Genomic DNA, 13,624 nt, shown 5'->3' on the forward strand with positions numbered 1-13,624 from the left:
TTATACAAATATTTGGCATTACATTAGCATGACTAGCTAGCTAACGTTGGCTAACAACACACGGCTAACAACAGTATGAATAATAAACTGGCAGACATAGCTAGCTACACGAAGCATAGCGCATTTACTACTGAAGCAAACTTTCCGCATAATAAATCAGACATAAGATTATTATTGAAGTGATGAACCTACCACTGGTGATGGAGAAAGCGGCAGGCTAACTTCTGCTTTTGTTTATGTTTCTGGTTAGCTACCCCAACAATAATACCCGCTTTACGGCTTGGGCGATATATAAAACAAATGTTGATGTCGGCGCATCATTCATTTGTTGCGAGCGCGGAATGTCTATCCATGCGGTTTAGAGATCAGCGACGACGTAATCAGCTGGTTACTTTACGTCAAACTGCCGTATGTCGTAAAACAGCCCAAGAGCTCACACGTAGTAGTTGGCAGCTACTATTCACTACAGTATATCTCGTTTTATTGACTGTTCAAGATAACTGCTACAATGGACATCTTACGTCCATCATTGATCAACATAAGTGGAAGAGTATACAGAAGAAATACCATCAAAGAAGACCAGTATGAAGAGGGGGAAGAGGACGACTCCTACATGGGACCACCAGGTAGCTAGGTCCTCAGTGCCAGCCATTATACCTCAGTGGTGCTAGCTCCCTACACCCCCAACTAACTATAGCTAGCTTGCTCGATAAGACAGATGGCTACACTACTGTACAGTACTACCAGATTATTGACTTTATTCTACTGAGACTTAGCTAGTTATAGCTGACCAATTGACCACCACATTGTGTTGTGGGATGCTTGTCTCCTCTAAATGTAACTGTCTCCTCTCCCATTTGTCCCTGCTGCACCTATTATGGAACACCAAAATGTTCTTGCCAATCTCACAAATGCACTTTGTTGTTTTGATTAGCAAGTGAACAGTTTGACGAAGAAGAAGAGTTCTGTGACAGCCACTCCATAGAACAGACTGACAAAGGTTTCAGCTGTGCCATTGATGTCCCAAGTGTTCTTTACAAGTGAGTTACAAACACCATGTAGGCTATGCGCCCTAAATGGTACCCTATCCCCTATATAGTGCATTACTTTTGACCAGAGCCCTAAGGGAATAGGGTGCCATTTGGGATACACTTCATGAGTCGATGACTGCATATGAGGTTGTTAGTCCATTTTAGAATCCGGGACTAGATGACCCACACTCTCGTCTCTAACGCGTGAGCTCAACATTTCCGAACCGTCCCATTACAGATCAAAATGTTGAATAAACCTCATTTGGATTTACATTACATACGCTGGTCTGTATATGGTTCTGTGACCCGTTGTCCACAGGGAAGCGTTTTTAGCCAGACATTCAGTACGCTGGTCTGTATATGGTTCTGTGACCCGTTGTCCACAGGGAAGCGTTTTTAGCCAGACATTCAGTACGCTGGTCTGTATATGGTTCTGTGACCCGTTGTCCACAGGGAAGCGTTTTTAGCCAGACATTCAGTACGCTGGTCTGTATATGGTTCTGTGACCCGTTGTCCACAGGGAAGCGTTTTTAGCCAGACATTCAGTACGCTGGTCTGTATATGGTTCTGTGACCCGTTGTCCACAGGGAAGCATTTTTAGCCGGACATTCAGTACGCTGGTCTGCATATGGTTCTGTTGGTTTGGAGTTTCAATACTTCACGCAAATCGTATGCAACATTTTAGCACAATATGTAAACAAAGGCCAAGTGTAACCAGAGACCGAACGTTGCAGCACTTCCAGCTGATTGTGAAGGAAACGTGGTTCAGGCGACAACGTTTGGGTACGTTTGGCGACGTGCCATGCATCAGAAGATTGAAAATACATACACACTTTGCCCGTGCTCATTTCACATACACTATATCTACAACAGTATGTGGACACCGATCCAAACTGTCTCTGGAAGCAACGTCAGCAGATATGTGGACACCCCTTCATATTAGAGGATTAGGCTATTTCAGCCACGCCTGTTGTTGACAGGTGTATAAAATCGAGCACACAGCCCTGCAATCTCCACAGACAAACATTGGCAGTAGAATGGCCTTCCTGAAGAGCTCAGTGACTTTCAACGTGGCACCGTCATAGGATGCTACCTTCTAACAAGTCAGTTTGTCAAATTTCTGCCCTGCTAGAGCTTCACCTGTCGACAGTAAGTGCTGTTAATGTGAAGTGGAAATGTCTAGGAGCAGCAACGGCTCAACCGCGAAGTGTTAGGCCACACAAGCTCACAGAACGGGACCGCCTAGTGCTGAAGCACGTATCGCATAAAAATCGTCTGTCCTCGGTTGCAACACTCACTACCGACTTCCAAACTGCCTCTGGAAGCAACGTCAGCACAAGAACTGTTCGGGAGCTTCATGAAATGGGTTTCCGTGGCCGAGCAGCCGCACACAAGCCTAAAGTTGGAATGCCAAGCTTCGACTGGAGTGGTGTAAATGGGGCGGCAGCGTAGCCTAGTGGTTAGAGCGTTGGACTAGTAACCGGAAGGTTGCGAGTTCAAACCCCTGAGCTGACAAGGTACAAATCTGTCATTCTGCCCCTGAACAGGCAGTTAACACACTGTTCCCAGGCCATCATTGAAAATAAGTTCTTAACTGACTTGCCTGGTTAAATAAAGGTTAAAAAAAGGTTAAAGGTTAAAAAAAGGTAAAAAAAAAAAAAGCTCACTGCCATTAGACTCTGGAGCAGTGGTTAGAGCGTTCTCTGGAGTGTTCTCTGGAGTGATGAATTACGCTTCACTATCTGGCAGTCTGACGGACGAATCTGGGTTTGGCGGATGCCTGAGGAACACTACCTGCCCCAATGTATAATGCCAACTGTAAAGTTTGGTGGAGGAGGAGTGATAGTCTGGGGCTGTTTTTCATGTTTCGGGCCCCTTAGTTCCAGGGAAGGGAAATCTTAATGCTACAGTATACAATGACATTCTAGATGATTCTGTACTTCAACTTTGTGACAAAAGTTTGGGGAAGCCCCTTTCCTGTTTCAACATGACAATGCCCCTGTGCACAAAGCGAGGTCCATAAAGAAATGTTTTATCGAGATTGGTGTGGAAGAACTTGACTGGCCTGCACAGAGCCCTGACCGCAACCCAATCGAACACCTTTATGATGAATTGAAACACCGACTGCGAGCCAGGACTAATCACCCAACATCCGTGCCTGACCTCACTAATGCTCTTGTGGCTGAATGGAAGCATGCCCACACAACAATGTTCCAACATCTAGTGGAAAGCCTTCCCAGAAGAGTGGAGGCTGTTATAGCAGCAAAGAGGGGGGGACCAACTCCATATTAATGCCCTTGATTTTGGAATGAGATGTTTGAACAGGTGTCCACATACTTTTGGCCATAGTGGAGTTGGTAGCAGGTAGTGTAGCAGGAATTACAAGCTGACAGAGTCAAACAGACCGACGCCCCATAAAGTCTGGTTAATAATCCTCTGTGTTTATCTCCACTTCCTACCGTCACATTTAAATATAATTTTATTCAACATTCTGGCTTGTAGTTAAGACTACATGAGGTAACCATGGTAACAGTGTAATATTTTAGGCAAATTAGGTGTGTGTGTGTGTGTTTCATTAGGGCTATGTGTACATCTTCAATGAAAATCAAGGATACGGTGTACTAACCGAAGTGTGTTGTTGTTTTTAACAGATTCATCATCGGAAGGAAAGGAGAGACACGTAGAAGACTCGAGGCAGACACAAAGACAGACATCCACATTCCAAAACAAGGAGTGGAAGGACAGATCGGTGAGTGGCGTTTTATTAGCGGAGAGACCTGTACCTCTGGACCAGAGCTTTGAGCCCTCTTTCAGCCTTCTTGAAGAAGGGTCAGGCCGTACGTAACACCCTGGACCAGAGCTTGAGCCCTCTTTCAGCCTTCTTGAAGAAGGGTCAGGCCATACGTAACGCCCTGGACCAGAGATTGAGCCCTCTTTCAGCCTTCTTGAAGAAGGGTCACGCACGTAACGCCCTGAATTGAGAGCTTGAGCCTTCTTTCAGCCTTCTTGAAGAAGGGTCAGTCGTACGTAACACTCCTGGACCAGAGCTGAGCCCTCTTTCCTTATCCCCTTACACTGTGTATAAGACAGAAGCTAAATTGTTAGTTAGATTACTTGTTGGTTATCACTGCATTGTCGGAACTAGAAGCACAAGCATTTCGCTACACTCACATTAACATCTGCTAACCATGTGTATGTGACAAATAAAATTTGATTTGATTTCAAATACTCAATCTAAAAAAATATTGATTCTACATCCACTATATTTAAATTGTTTTTAAATAATGTTTAAACTTATATATTGAAAGGTTTCTAGTTTGCTCAGTTAATTTATTCCATTTCTTTATTGCTCTAAATCGAAATGTTCTTTTGCCCATTTATTTTTTCTGTCTGGATAACGCATATTAATGAGTTTAGTAATAAAAGTCAGCCAAGGACGTGGTTCCAGCAACCACAAAACTCAAGACATTATCCATGAGCCTCTGCTCTTCTCCTAAGGGCTAGAATCATGGGATATCAAAAATAAAAAGTCTCCACATTTACAGTCACACAATAACGGTCTTGCATTGTTCCAGTGATCACTGGCTCCCAGAAGGCCGCGGTGTCCTCTGCCGCGACTCGTGTCGAGCTCCTGGTGCAGAGCTTTCGCAAGAAGCAGCCGTTCACCCACTTCCTGTCGTTCGCTCTTAACCACCCTCAAGTTCAGGATGGGTTCCTGAGGTTTAAAGAGGAGGTGTTGGAGCAGTGTTCTCAGGTAAGGAAGAGTGTGTGTGTGTGTGTGTGTGTGTGTGTGTGTGTGTGTGTGTGTGTGTGTGTGTGTGTGCGTGTGCGTGGCGGATGGGAGGGATGACAATCTGTAAAATCGTGCATAATATTCTCAAACTCCAGTTTGAGACTTGACTATATTCCAGTCCTTCTGTAGCTCAGTTGGTAGAGCATGGCGCTTGTAACGCCAGGGTAGTGGGTTCGATCCCCGGGACCACCCATACGTAGAATGTATGCACACATGACTGTAAGTCGCTTTGGATAAAAGCGTCTGCTAAATGGCATATATTATTATTATTATTATATTGACTGAATAACTATCAGAGATCTTGGGTCCCTGTTTTAGTTTCTCTGGTTGTCTGGTTCTAGGGTTAAATTGTGCAGATCTAGGATCAGCTTCCTCTTCCTCCAATACTAATCTCAACCATTAGTGGAGGAAATGTAAAACAGACCTGAGATCAGTGTCTACGGGCAACTTCACCCTACAGTGTTTCTCTGTGCGGTCAGTTCACCGCAGGTCTCTCTCCTCTTTTGTTAAGGACCACGGAGTAGATGGAAGCATCTTCCAGAACCCTGCTAAGCTCCATCTAACAGTCGGCACCCTGGCTCTGCTGAACGACCTGGAAGTGGCCCAAGCATGTAAACAACTTCCAGAACTGTCAGGACTTTATCAAGTACGTACTGACAACTGGGTCATGTTCATTAGGAATCAAACAGATGAAAACGGACTGAAACAGGGAGGGACTATCCCTATCTAGATTGTAGGGATTGTATAGAAATTTGAGTTGGAGCCAGGAACACACATTATTATGTCATGTTATGTCAAGTAACTCGTGTTATGTCATGTTATGTAACTCATGTTATGTCATGTAACACATTATGTTATATCATGTTATGTAACACACAGGTTATGTCATGTAACTTATGTTATGTCATGTTATGTAACTCATGTTATGTCATGTAACACATTATGTTATATCATGTTATGTAACACACAGGTTATGTCATGTAACTTATGTTATGTCATGTCATGTAACACGTTATGTCATGTAACACCTTATGTTATGTCATGTTCTGTCTGTCTGTAACCCACGTTATGTTTCAGGACCATCACAGAAGGGAAGCCTCTCCGCTGGAGGTGACAGGGATTGAGTACATGAACGATGACCCAGCCATGGTGGATGTCCTGTATGCCAAGGTCCAAGTGAAAGATGGTTCGGACAAGTAAGAGTCTGGTTCCTGGATACTCTCATGTCTCTTTCTTTAACCACAGTTTGTACCACAGTGACTCTGGCTCCTTGAAAAGCACTATATACAGTGCTAAATGACTTAAATGTAAATGTATACAGTGCCTTTGGGAAAGTATTCAGTATTCAGACCCCTTGACACAGCCTTATTCTAAAATGGATTAAATCCAACATAAAACCTCTGCAATCTACACACAATAACCCATAATGACATCACAATACCCCATAATGACATCACAATACACCATAATGACATCACAATACACCATAATGGCATCACAATACACCATAATGACATCACAATACCCCATAATGACATCACAATACCCCATAATGACATCACAATACACCATAATGACATCACAATACACCATAATGACAAAGCAAAAACTGATTTTTAAAATTATTTTCAGATGTATTAAAAATAAAATACTGAAATATGTTATTTTACATAAGTATTCAGATCCTTTGCTATGAGACTTGAAATTGAGCTCAGGTGCATCCTGTTTCTATTGATCATCCTTGAGAGGTTCCTAAAAATTGATTGAAGTTCACCTGTGGTAAATTCAATTGATTGGACATGATTTGGAAAGGCACACACCTGTCTATATAAGGTCCTACTGTTGTCAGTGCATGACAGAATGTCCTTGAGTGGCTCAGCCAGAGCCTGGACTTGAACCTGATCGATTGATCTCTAGAGAGACCTGAAAATAGCTGTGCAGCGACACTCCCCATCCAACCTGACAGCACTGAGAGGATCTGCCGAGAAGAATGGGAGTCCTGGGGAACTCCCCAAATACAGGTGTGCCAAGCTTGTAGCGTCATACCCAAGAAGTGTTGAAGCTGTAATCGCTGCCAAAGGTGCTTCAACAGAGTTCTGAGTAAAGGGTCTGTGTACTTATGTAAATGTGATATTTCAGTTTTTTATGTTTTTAATACATTTGCAAGCATTTTTAAAAAACCAGCTTTTTCTTTATCATTATGGGGTATTGTGATGTCATTATGGTGTATTGTGATGTCATTATGGTGTATTGTGATGTCATTATGGGGTATTGTGATGTCATTATGGTGTATTGTGATGTCATCATGGTGTATTGTGTGTAGATTGTTGAGGGGGGAAACACAATTTAGTCCATTTTAGAATAAGTCTGCAACGTATCAAAATGTGGAAAAGTCAAGGGGTCTGAATACTTAACGAATGCACTGTAAATACCATGTAGTATAATTAGTATTTTTACAGTTTACTTTTTTTTAATGACAGATTGAGGACAATCAGTACATTAAAATGATGTTCATCGTTCGGATGTCAACAGTGTGAGAGGGTTGCTCCCAGGTAACAACAGCTAACTCTTGTGTTGACTGTCTGCTGTGCAGGCTGCAGACCATTGTGGAGCGGCTGGTGGACCACTTTGTTTCCTCGGGGCTGATGGTCAGAGAATGGGACAGAGTGAAACTGCACGGCACAGTGATGAACACTCTGTTCAGGAAGGATGCTTCAGGTAGGATGAAGAAAGTGGTTTTTGTCTATGGCCATATCACTGATGTGTGTTTTAGGTATGTGTATTGGAGCTTCATCTTGAAAACAAGGACACTTACTAGAGTACACACACACACACACACACACACACACACACACACACACACACACACACACACACACACACACACACACACACACACACACACACACACACACACACACACACACACACACACACACACACACACACACACACACACACACACACACACACACACACACACACACACACACACACTTGAAATGAACATGCAAAATAAGTGTCACTGCTCTCTCAAAGCAGGCTTTCCACTGTCTAAAACTGACCCAGAGTATCCTCCTGATAATGTGAGCCTGTTTCCCTCATTCTCCTCCCACTCAGAAAGATGGACATTAAGTCAGTCACTGGACACAGTCAGTCAGCATAAAGATAGACATTAAGTCAGTCACTGTACACTGAGTCAGTCAGCATAAAGATGGACGTTAAGTCAGTCACTGGACACTGCGTCAGTCAGCATAAAGATGGACATTAAGTCAGTCACTGTACACTGAGTCAGTCAGCATAAAGATGGACATTAAGTCAGTCACTGAACACTGAGTCAGTCAGCATAAAGATAGACATTAAGTCAGTCACTGGACACTGAGTCAGTCAGCATAAAGATGGACATTAAGTCAGTCACTGGACACTGAGTCAGTCAGCATAAAGATGGACATTAAGTCAGTCACTGGACACTGAGTCACAGCATAAAGATGGACATTAAGTCAGTCACTGGACACTGAGTCACAGCATAAAGATGGACATTAAGTCAGTCACTGGACACAGTCAGTCAGCATAAAGATGGACATTATGTCAGTCACTGGACACAGTCAGTCAGCATAAAGATGGACATTTAAGTCAGTCACTGGACACTGAGTCAGTCAGCATAAAGATGGGCATTAAGTCAGTCACTGAACACTGAGTCAGTCAGCATAAAGATAGACATTAAGTCAGTCACTGGACACTGAGTCAGTCAGCATAAAGATGGACATTAAGTCAGTCACTGGACACTGAGTCAGTCAGCATAAAGATGGACATTAAGTCAGTCACTGGACACTGAGTCAGTCAGCATAAAGATGGACATTAAGTCAGTCACTGGACACTGAGTCACAGCATAAAGATGGACATTAAGTCAGTCACTGTACACTGAGTCAGTCAGCATAAAGATGGGCATTAAGTCAGTCACTGGACACTGAGTCAGTCAGCATAAAGATGGACATTAAGTCAGTCACTGGACACTGAGTCAGTCAGCATAAAGATGGACATTAAGTCAGTCACTGTACACTGAGTCAGTCAGCATAAAGATGGGCATTAAGTCAGTCACTGTACACTGAGTCAGTCAGCATAAAGATGGACATTAAGTCAGTCACTGTACACTGAGTCAGTCAGCATAAAGATGGACATTAAGTCAGTCACTGGACACTGAGTCACAGCATAAAGATGGACATTAAGTCAGTCACTGGACACTGAGTCACAGCATAAAGATGGACATTAAGTCAGTCACTGGACACAGTCAGTCAGCATAAAGATGGACATTAAGTCAGTCACTGGACACTGAGTCACAGCATAAAGATGGACATTTAAGTCAGTCACTGGACACTGAGTCAGTCAGCATAAAGATGGACATTAAGTCAGTCACTGGACACTGAGTCAGTCAGCATAAAGATGGACATTATGTCAGTCACTGGACACAGTCAGTCAGCATAAAGATGGACATTAAGTCAGTCACTGGACACAGTCAGTCAGCATAAAGATGGACATTAAGTCAGTCACTGGACACAGTCAGTCAGCATAAAGATGGACATTAAGTCAGTCACTGGACACTGAGTCAGCATAAAGATGGACATTAAGTCACTCACTGGACACAGAGTCACAGCATAAAGATGGACATTAAGTCAGAGTCACTGGACACAGTCAGCATAAATATGGACATTAAGTCAGTCACTGGACACTGAGTCACAGCATAAAGATGGACATTAAGTCAGAGTCACTGGACACAGTCAGCATAAATATGGACATTAAGTCAGTCACTGGACACGGAGTCACAGCATAAAGATGGACACGGAGTAACAGCATAAAGATGGACACGGAGTCACAGCATAAAGATGGACACGGAGTCACAGCATAAAGATGGACACGGAGTCACAGCATAAAGATGGACACGGAGTCACAGCATAAAGATGGACACGGAGTCACAGCATAAAGATGGACACGGAGTCACAGCATAGAGATGGACACGGAGTCACAGCATAATGTCATTAGTGAAACAAACTGACACCTGAACACACCACCCCATGTCAACAACACGGATGTAGCAACAACCATAACAACAATAACAACCACTGGATTTAAAATGTTTTTAAGTGTATTTTATTTAACCTTTATTTAACTAGGCAAGTCAGTGAAGAACAAATTCTTATTTCCAATGACGGCCTACTAAAAGGCTGCGAGGACGGGGGCCTGGGATTACAAATATATTTTTAAAAATTATAAAATAAAAATGTTTATAAATTTTATTTTTATTTTTGTCAGCAACACATGACAACAACATGGTAGCAGCACAAAACATGGTACAAACATTATTGAGCACAGACAACAGCACAAAGGGCAGGAGGGTAGAGACAACAATATATCACACAAAGCAGCCACAACTGTCAGTAAGAGTGTCCATGATTGAGTCTTTGAATGAAGAGATAAAACTGTCCAGTTTGAGTGTTTGTTGCAGCTCGTTCCAGTCGCTGGCTGCAGTGAACTGAGAAGAGGAGCGACCCAGTCCCTGTTCCTGAAGTAGTAAACAGAGTTTTATTGGACGCTCTTGGGACAGACTCCTCCCTTTGTCCTGTGCTCTTAGACAGACCCCTCCCTTTGTCCTGTGCTCTTAGACAGACCCCTCCCTTTGTCCTGTGCTCTTGGGACAGACCCCTCCCTTTGTCCTGTGCTCTTAGACAGACTCCTTCCTTTGTCCTGTGCTCTTAGACAGACCCCTCCCTTTGTCCTGTGCTCTTAGACAGACCCCTCCCTTTGTCCTGTGCTCTTAGACAGACCCCTCCCTTTGTCCTGTGCTCTTAGACAGACCCCTCCCTTTGTCCTGTGCTCTTAGACAGACCCCTCCCTTTGTCCTGTGCTCTTAGACAGACCCCTCCCTTTGTCCTGTGCTCTTAGACAGACCCCTCCCTTTGTCCTGTGCTCTTAGACAGACCCCTCCCTTTGTCCTGTGCTCTTAGACAGACCCCTCCCTTTGTCCTGTGCTCTTAGACAGACCCCTCCCTTTGTCCTGTGCTCTTAGACAGACCCCTCCCTTTGTCCTGTGCTCTTAGACAGACCCCTCCCTTTGTCCTGTGCTCTTAGACAGACCCCTCCTTTGTCCTGTGCTCTTAGACAGACCCCTCCCTTTGTCCTGTGCTCTTAGACAGACCCCTCCCTTTGTCCTGTGCTCTTAGACAGACCCCTCCCTTTGTCCTGTGCTCTTAGACAGACCCCTCCCTTTGTCCTGTGCTCTTAGACAGACCCCTCCCTTTGTCCTGTGCTCTTAGACAGACCCCTCCCTTTGTCCTGTGCTCTTAGACAGACCCTCCCTTTGTCCTGTGCTCTTAGACAGACCCCTCCCCTTTGTCCTGTGCTCTTAGACAGACCCCTCCCTTTGTCCTGTGCTCTTAGACAGACCCCTCCCTTTGTCCTGTGCTCTTATACAGACCCCTCCCTTTGTCCTGTGCTCTTAGACAGACCCCTCCCTTTGTCCTGTGCTCTTAGACAGACCCCTCCCTTTGTCCTGTGCTCTTGGACAGACCCCTCCCTTTGTCCTGTGCTCTTGGACAGACCCCTCCCTTTGTCCTGTGCTCTTAGACAGACCCCTCCCTTTGTCCTGTGCTCTTGCACACTCTCAGCTGGCCAGCCCTGGGTTGTTGGCCAGTCTCTCAGCTGGCCAGCCCTGAGTTGTTGGCCAGTCTCTCAGCTGGCCAGCCCTGTGTAAACTCATTTGTGAAAGAACTAGGGGCTGGACTTGATCCACGGCCAACTGAATGAAACCCCCTTGTCACTGCTGTTGGAAAACACTCTGCCCTGTTGCACACAAACAGAGTTGTGGCCAAAGAGAGAGCGAGGGAGGGAGGTAGGGAGGGAGGGAGGGAGGGTTACTGTTGGTTCTGCGCTTGTTGTTGACTAGCTCAGAATAGCTCTGAATTGCTCAGAATGCGGTGTTTTAGTTACGTCACTGCTGCATACCAGATGAACGGTCAGCATTATGTTGTTAGAATCACAGCTGTTACATAACAGACAGGGACATTGACCAATCAGGGTGGTGGTGGTGGTAAGGCTGTCATCTGTTTAGTGTTTTTTCAGAGCGAGAGTAATTTAGGATCATATCTCCCAGAAAAGTTCATAGGGATATTCACCTGGTTTGAACAGTGTTGTAATAAACGGTGTGGTTGACGTTGAACTCCACTAAACCTCATTAACACACATTTTTAGATGTTATAAATAGTTGTCCACCTAATACACTAGATGTGTGTTTTGTTCATTAGGGTCAAAGGACCTTTTTTCAAAGTTCACCTTTTTGTTGACCAAATCTGTATTTTGGATGTAAATGTCGTGTTCTAAGTATTCTAAGTGTCCAGACACCTTTTTTGACTTGGTTGTGAGGAAATATACCCCACCAGCGATAGTCTTCCTCATGCTCGTTGTGCAGTTGCAGAGGCACAGATAAAACACCATCAAAGGCTCCAAAAACACCCAAATATATCTATTTTGGAAACGCCAACGCTCTCAGTATCAGGGTTTACCCGCGGTGCTCCTGGTTTACCCGCGGTGCTCCTGGTTTACCAGCGGTGCTCAGGGTTTACCGCGGTGCTCAGGGTTTACCCGCGGTGCTCCTGGTTTACCCGCGGTGCTCTGGGTTTACCCGCGGTGCTCAGGGTTTACCCGCGGTGCTCTGGGTTTACCCGCGGTGCTCTGAGTTTACCCGCGGTGCTCAGGGTTTACCCGCGGTGCTCCCGGGTTTACCCGCGGTGCTCCCGGGTTTACCTGCGGTGCTCTGGGTTTACCCGCGGTGCTCTGGGTTTACCCGCGGTGCTCTGAGTTTACCCGCGGTGCTCTGAGTTTACCCGCGGTGCTCTGAGTTTACCCGCGGTGCTCTAAGTTTACCCGCGGTGCTCTGGGTTTACCCGTGGTGCTCAGGGTTTACCTATCTTTTGTTGTGTGTTTTCCAGCCGGAGCCGGAGGAGGAAGGCAGCAGAACATGAAGGAGCGGAGGCCTTCGATGCCAGGAACATATTAAAGGTCAGAGGTCAAACACCACCAAACAAATACACATCCTGGTGGTCCCTTTTTACCTGCCTGTTGTCTGTGGAACAATACAACCTTTAGGTCTGTCTCATAGGAGATAATTTCTCTCCTATATTGAGCAATAGTATGTTTTTGTCGGTTATCTTTATTCTTGACTATTACTCCCATAATATTTTGGGTGGAACGACTATTCACAGAAGCAATAGGAACATTCCAGGAACCCATAAAGCCTCCCGGGCTTACATAATGCAGTAAGATTTAGCAGACTCACTCACTCAGTCAGTAAAATGGTCTGCAGTTCATTCAGTCAGTAAGATGGCGGACAGCCCATTCAGTCAGTAAGATGGTAGACAGTTCATTCAGTCAGTAAGATGGTAGGTAGTTCATTCAGTCAGCAAGATGGTAGACAGTTCAGTCAGTCAGTAAGATGGTAGACAGCCCATTCAGTCAAAGATGGTAGACAGCCCATTCAGCCAGTAAGATGGTAGACAGTTCATTCAGTCAGTAAGATGGTGGACAGCCCATTCAGTCAGTAAGATGGTGGACAGCCCATTCAGCCAGTAAGATGGTGGACAGCCCATTCAGTCAGTAAGATGGTAGACAGCCCATTCAGTCAGTAAGATGGTGGACAGCCCATTCAGCCAGTAAGATGGCAGACAGTTCATTCAGTCAGTAAGATGGTAGACAGTTCATTCAGTCAGTAAGATGGTGGACAGTTCAGTCAGTAAGATGGTAGACAGTTCAT

At 44.8% G+C, this 13,624-nt stretch overlaps 1 pseudogene; it reads left to right on the forward strand.

Annotated features, from left to right (window-relative positions):
• Positions 1 to 286: 286 nt before the first annotated feature.
• LOC124029177 lies at positions 287 to 12,871 on the forward strand (annotated as a pseudogene).
• Positions 12,872 to 13,624: the final 753 nt, after the last annotated feature.

This window comes from Oncorhynchus gorbuscha, unplaced genomic scaffold, assembly GCF_021184085.1.
Source record: "Oncorhynchus gorbuscha isolate QuinsamMale2020 ecotype Even-year unplaced genomic scaffold, OgorEven_v1.0 Un_scaffold_5741, whole genome shotgun sequence".
Lineage (NCBI taxonomy): Eukaryota > Metazoa > Chordata > Actinopteri > Salmoniformes > Salmonidae > Oncorhynchus > Oncorhynchus gorbuscha.